The sequence below is a fragment of the Bubalus bubalis genome, chromosome 15, assembly GCF_019923935.1.
Source record: "Bubalus bubalis isolate 160015118507 breed Murrah chromosome 15, NDDB_SH_1, whole genome shotgun sequence".
Taxonomy (NCBI): Eukaryota; Metazoa; Chordata; class Mammalia; order Artiodactyla; family Bovidae; genus Bubalus; species Bubalus bubalis.
Window position 1 is genome coordinate 22,742,828 of NC_059171.1, and position 7,367 is coordinate 22,750,194.

Genomic DNA, 7,367 nt, shown 5'->3' on the forward strand with positions numbered 1-7,367 from the left:
CAAGAACACTGGAGTGGGTTGCCATTTCCTTCTCCGCAGGAAGGGCACACACATATACAATCCTATCAATGGGTTGGGAAGTGGCAGACAGACCTCCATTGCTGCCTCATTCTGCTTGCTGTTCATCAGTTTTCTCTGTAAGTCTCTGCCAATCTGTGTTGCCATATGTTGACCTAGGCCCATTATCTATATTTCATCAAGTCCCAATGCCCAGCACTATTTGAAGATTACATGTACAATACCACATTTAAAAATCCTTCATAGGGAAAATTTGATTTGCCTTATTTGGGTCAAATATTCCATTCTGATTCAAGAAGTGTTGGTCATTAGGATCAAGGTAAGCATAGTCTTCTGAGAAGAGTGGGTGAAGTGTTTTACTTAAGAAAAGGGTTATACCTGACAGAAATGCTGAGGTTCTCCAGTTTATTGTCTTATCATTTTATGCTTTATATTATATAAAGTATACTATAAGAGATTTTAGAAACTATTCCATAATTTTGATGTCTATCAGTTCAGTTCAGTCGCTCAGTCATGTCCGACTCTTTGCGACCCCATGAATCACAGCACGCCAGGTCTCCCTGTCCATCACCAACACCCGGAGTTCACTCAGACTCACGTCCATCAAGTCAGTGATGGCATCCAGCCATCTCATCCTCTGTCGTCCCCTTCTCCTCTTGCCCCCAATCCCTCCCAGCATCAGAGTCTTTTCCAGTGAGTCAACTCTTCGCATGAGGTAGCCAAAGTACTGGAGTTTCAGCTTTAGCATCATTCCTTCCAAAGAAATCCCAGGGCTGATTTCCTTCAGAATGGACTGGTTGGATCTCCTTGCAGTCCAGGGGACTCTCAAGAGTCTTCTCCAACACCACAGTTCAAAAGCATCAATTCTTCAGCGCTCAGCCTTCTTCACAGTCCAACCCTCACATCCGTACATGACCACAGGAAAAACCATAGCCTTGACTAGATGGGCCTTTGTTGGCAAAGTAATGTTTCTGCTTTTTGATATGCTATCTAGGTTGGTCATAACTTTCCTTCCAAGGAGTAAGTGTCTTTTAATTTCATGGCTGCAGTCACCATCTGCAGTGATTTTGGAGCCAAAAAAAATAAAGTCTGACACTGTTTCTACTGTTTCTCCATCTATTTCCCATGAAGTGATGGGACCAGAAGCCATGATCTTCATTTTCTGAATGTTGAGCTTTAAGCTAACTTTATCACTCTCCTCTTTCACTTTCATCAAGAGGCTTTTTAGTTCCTCTTCACTTTCTGCCATAAGGGTGGTGTCATCTGCATATCTGAGGTTATTGATATTTCTCCTGGCAATCTTGATTCCAGCTTGTGCTTCTTCCAGTCCAGCATTTCTCATGATGTACTCTGCATATAAGTTAAATAAGCAGGGTGACAATATACAGCCCTGATGTACTCCTTTTCCTATTTGGAACCAGTCTGTTGTTCCATGTCCAGTTCTAACTATTGCTTCCTGACCTGCATACAGATTTCTCAAGAGGCAGGTCAGGTGGTCTGGTATTCCCATTTTTTGAAGAATTTTCCACAGTTTATTGTGATCTACACAGTCAAAGGCTATGCAGGCTAGAATTATGTATGTGGAGAGAGTACTTTTGTTCTACAGAGTTGTGATAAAGATGAACTCACCCTATCCCTCTATTTTGACCTTGGATTAAACACCATTTATAAATCAAATCATCTGCTTGGACATCACATTCAGTAACATGAGCAATTATTATTTTCTTCAATCATAAAAACTTAGAAGAAAAACTTGATAAGTTAAAGACATCATGTTATAGTGTAATTATATAGATATTTTTTGCTGGAGACCAAACTTTTAAGTTGTTGGGTTTGATTGTTTTCACTGCAGATGGTGACTGCAGCCATGAAATTAAAAGACACTAACCTCTTAGAAGAAAAGTTATGACCAACCTAGACAGCATATTAAAAAGCAGAGACATTACTTTGCCAACAAAGGTCTGTCTAGTCAAGGCTATGGTTTTCCCAGTAGTCATGTCAGAGTTGAATTATAAAGAAAGCTGAACGCCGAAGAATTGATGCTTTTGAACTGTGGTGTTGGAGAAGACTCTTGAGAGTCCCTTGGACTGCAAGGAGATCCAACCAGTCCATCCTGAAGGAAATCAATCCCGAATATTCATTGGAAGGACTGATGCTGAAGCTGAAACTCCAATACTTTGGCCACCTGATGCGGAGAGCTGACTCATTTGAAAAGACCCTGATGCGGGGAAAGATTGAAGGCAGGAGGAGAAGGGGATGACAGAGGATGAGAAGGTTGGATGGCATCACCAACATGATGGACATGAGTTTGAGTAAACTCCGGGAGTTGGTGATGGATAGGGAGGCCTGGTGTGCTGCAGTCCATGGGGTCTCACAGAGTCGGACATGACTGAGCAACTGAACTGAACTGAACTTGATAGTTTATTTACTAAATCCTATAAGAGATAAAATCAGGTTACATTTTAATACTGTTACATAAGATAATTTATTTAATGTTTTCTTAGTATAAACTAAAAATAGATTGTCAAATGACTTCTGAATAGAAGCTTCAGTACTTATCTCAAACATTTCTCATGAGCACTGAGTAAAATTCTCTTGAAGAATGACAAATAGCTCAATTTCTTTCTGAACAATTTCTATCCTTTTTATGAGTATTAAATTTAATATTCTTAAATTATAGGCTGCTGCTGCTGCTGCTGCTAAGTCTCTTCAGTCATGTCTGACTCTGCGACCCCATAGACGGCAGCCCACCAGGCTTCCCCGTTCCTGGGATTCTCCAGGCAAGAACATTGGAGTGGGTTGCCATTTCCTTCTCCAATGCATGAAAGTGAAAAGTGAAAGTGGAGTCACTCAGTCGTGTCCGACTCTTCACGACCCCATGGACTGCAGCCTATCAGGCTCCTCCATCCATGGGATTTTCTAGGCAAAAGTACTGGAGTGGGATGCCATTGCCTTCTCTGAAATTATAGGCTACCATGATTTAATCTTGAATTATATCAAGGATACTTAGGTTACTTTATTTCCAAGAGTATTTCCTACATTTTGTTAGTGCTTATTTATACTCACTATAACATACAAAAAACCATACTTATTGTATTACAATGGAGGAAAGCAAAGTGAGAAACCTGGTTAATTAGTAAACAGAAGCTTAGAATTCACATCCTGTTTAAAATTTTAATAATAAGCTTTATATTTCAAATCTATAAATAATCATTAGGGGATTCATTTTAGAGAGAAAGGAAGAAGCTCTTAAAGATCATTTATCTATGCTGTACTTCGTTTCAAAATATTACATTTTAAAAATCTCCTCACAATTATGTTCTTACTAATTATATTAGCTATATATAGCTGTAAGACAAATTGGACCAAAGCTAGGATGCATAAAATATCAATAATGATGTCTATTATCTTATAGTTTCTTTGGGTCAGGAATTCTGATGCAGCTTAACTAGTTGCCCCTGACTCAGGGTCTCTCACAGGCTGAATCAAGGTGTCAGCTGGGTCTGCAGTCTCAGCTCAAGGCTTGACTGGATGAGGACCTGCTTCCAACTCAGTCATACAATTTGAGTGCCAGCAGCCCTAGATTTAGTCTATCTTAGGCTGTTGGACTGAGGATTTCAATTCCTCATTGGCTGTTGGCCAGAGGCCTTTCTTAATTCTTTGCCATATGGGCCTCTCCATAGGAAAGTTCACAACATAGCAACTAGCTTATATCAGAAAAAGGGAAGAAAGAGAGAGAGAAGACAGAAGCCAGAGGGGGGTTTTGTAACCTAATATCAATATATCATTACTTTTGCCATATTATATTCAATAGGAATAATTAACTATATCCAGCCCACACTCAGAGGGAGTACAGAAGAACATGAGTAATAGGAAGCAAGGACCATGTGGATCTATTTTAGGGGTTGCTTGCCACATCAACAACAAGAAAATGGCTGCTGCTGCTGCTAAGTCGCTTCAGTCGTGTCTGACTCTGTGCGACCCCATAGATGGCAGCCCACCAGGCTTCCCGTCCCTGGGATTCTCCAGGCAAGAACACTGGAGTGGGTTGCCATTTCCTTCTCCAATGCATGAAAGTGAAAAGTGAAAGTGAAGTCACTCAGTCGTGTCCGACTCTTCACGACACCATGCACTGCAGCCTACCAGGCTCCTCTGTCCATGGGATTTTCTAGGCAAAAGTACTGGAGTGGGGTGCCATTGCCTTCTCCTGCTTGCCACATCAACAACAGGAAAATGGCTACACTTAGATAAATTTTTTAAAGTTCTGTAGGAGCTTCAATTGAATCATACATGATTAACAACCTACCTGAAGTAGGACAGCTTTTCTGTGAAAGTTAGAAGCCCATGGTTCTGATAGGTTTATTACCTGTGACCTTTAGGTGATCTGTGCTTTAAATCTTCCCTGAACCAAAATAAGGCCTCAGGAGTTATACTAAGAAACACAGCTGAATGTAGGAATGATGTGGAATAGCCATGAGCTAAATAGTGTGGGGTAGAGGGAATCCAAAAGACAATCTCCAAATGAAATGGTGAGAGCATTACTTCTGATACTCAAGCCAAGAAAAACACACCAAGAAAAGAAAAAATATGAGCCAGTATTTCTGATGAATGTAGGTACAAAAATCCTCATCAAAATACTAGCAAACAGAATGCAACAACACATTAAAAGGATCATACAACATGATTAAGTAGGATTTATTTCTGGGATGCAAGGATGGTCCAACAATCCAATGTGATACACTACATTAACAGAATAAAAGACTAGAAATTATATGATCATCTCAACATATTCAAAGATTTAATAGAATTCAACATCCTTTCATGATAAAAACACTAAAAAATAAAAAGTCCAAAGAAGAAAATTATCTCAACATAATCAAGGCCATATATGAAAAACAGGTTAAAACTATACTCAATAGTGGAAAAATGGAAATGTTTTCCCTAACAGCAAGAACAAGGCAAGGATACCCATTTTTGCGCTTCTATTCAATATACCACTAGAAGTCTTAGGTAGAGAAATTAGGAAAGTAAAAGAAATGGAAGTCATTTCAAATCATAAAAAGAAGTAAAATCAGCCTTGTTCATGAACTAGAGTCTACACACACACAAAATGATAGAATTAAGAAAACAAATTTCACAAATTTTCAGAATACTAATTAAAACAAAAAATTAGTTGTGTTTCTATTCACTAACAACAAACAATCTGAAAATGAAATTCAGAAAAAATCCCATTTACAATTTCATCAAAAAGAATAAAATACTTATGAATAAACTTAACCAATGAGGTGAAATACTTATACATTGAAAACTACAAAATGTTGCTAAAATTAAAGAAGTCACAACTAGACATCTTTGTTCATGTATTGGTAGACAATACTGCTAAAAATGTCCAACTTTCCCAAAGCAATCCACTGATTTAATACAATCTCTCTCAAAGCCCCAATGACATTTTCTTTCATACATAGAAAAGAAATCCTAAAATTCATATGGGGCCAAGGATTTTGAATAGCCAAAACAATCATGGGAAAGAACAAAGCCAGAGGCCACATATTTCCTAACTTCAAAATACACTACAAACCTTCAGTAATCAAAAGAGTATGGCATTGGTGTAAAGATAGACATATAGACCAGTGGAATAGAATAAAGAAGTCAACAATAAATCTACACACGTATGGTCAAATGATCTTCAACAAAGGTGTGAAGGAAAAGATAGTCTCTTCAACAAACGGTGTTGGGGAAACTACAAAAGAATGAAACTGGACCCTTATCTCATACCATACACAAAAGTAAGCTAAAAATGGATTAAACATAAAATTTAAAGCTATAAAATTCCTAAAAGAAAGCAAGGGAAAATTTTTCATAACATTGATCTCAGTGCTGATGTCTTGAATATACCACCGAAAGCACAGGCAACAAAAGCAGAAATAGACAAGCGGGGCTACATCAAACTTAAAAAATGTCTCTTCAGGAAAGGAAATAATCAACAGAATAAAAAGGCAACTTAAAGTATGGGAGAAAATGTGTGCAAACCATACATGTCATAAAGATTTAATACTCAAAGTATATAATGAATTTCTACAACTCAGTAGCAAAACAAGCAAATAACCTGATTTTAAAAATGGGCAAAAGTCTTGAATAGATTTATTATCTAAAGAAGACATACAAATGGTCAATAGGTACATGAAAAGGTGCTCAGTTATGACTAAGTATTCAGGGAAGTACAAATCAAAAGCACAATGAGATATCATTTCATACCTATTAGGATGATTAGTACCACAAAACAGAAAACAAGAAGTTTTGATAAGGATCTGGTACAACTGGATCTCTATGCACGGTTGGTAGCAATGTAAACTGGTGCATCCACTACACAAAACAAAATGAAGGTTCTTCAAAATATTAAAAATAGAACTAATATATGATCCAAAATCCCACTTCTGTGTGTTTATCCAAAGAACGGAAAATAAGCTCTCAAAGAGGTGTGTATTGATATTTGCACTACCACGTTCATTGCAGCCTTATTTATAATAACTCAGAAATGGAAACAACCTAAATGTCCACTAGTGGATGATTAGATAAAGAAAATTTGCTATGCACACACAGTAGAATACTCTTCAGCCTTAGAAAGAAGGAAATTCTGTCATATGCAACAACAAGAACGAATCTTGAGAACATTGTAAATGAAATGAGCCAGTCACTGAAGGAAAAGGGCTGCATAAATCCATTTAGATAGGGTATCTAACGTAGTCACGGAGAAGGCAATGGCGCCCCACTCCAGTACTTTTGCCTGGAAAATCCCATGGACGGAGGAGCCTGGTAGGCTGCAGTCCACGGGGTCGCTAGAGTTGGACACAACTGAATGACTTCACTTTCACTTTTTACTTTCATGCACTGGAGAAGGAAATGGCAACCCACTCCAGTATTGTTGCCTGGAGAATCCCAGGGATGGGGGAACCTGGTGGGCTGCCGTCTATGGGCTCGCACAGAGTCGAACACGACTGAAGCGACTTAGCAGTAGCAGCAATGTAGTCAGCTCATTGAAGCTGAAAGTAGAATGGTGGTTGTCAGGGACTAGAGAGAGGGGTGAATGAGAAACTGTTCAATGGATATGGCGTTTGTCATGCAAGATGAAAAAGTTCTATAGATCTGCTGTTCAACAATGTATATATTTACCAATACTGTACAATACGCTTAAAATTTTTAAGAGGATAGATTTTGTGTTATGCATTCTTTACCACACTAGAAAAAAGTAAGAATAAAGTGGATTCAAAGCAACTTATAAATTGATAAAAGAGCTGCTTGATGTGACTGACATGGTGACTAAGATTAATTATTTCCCAAACAACAAAAAA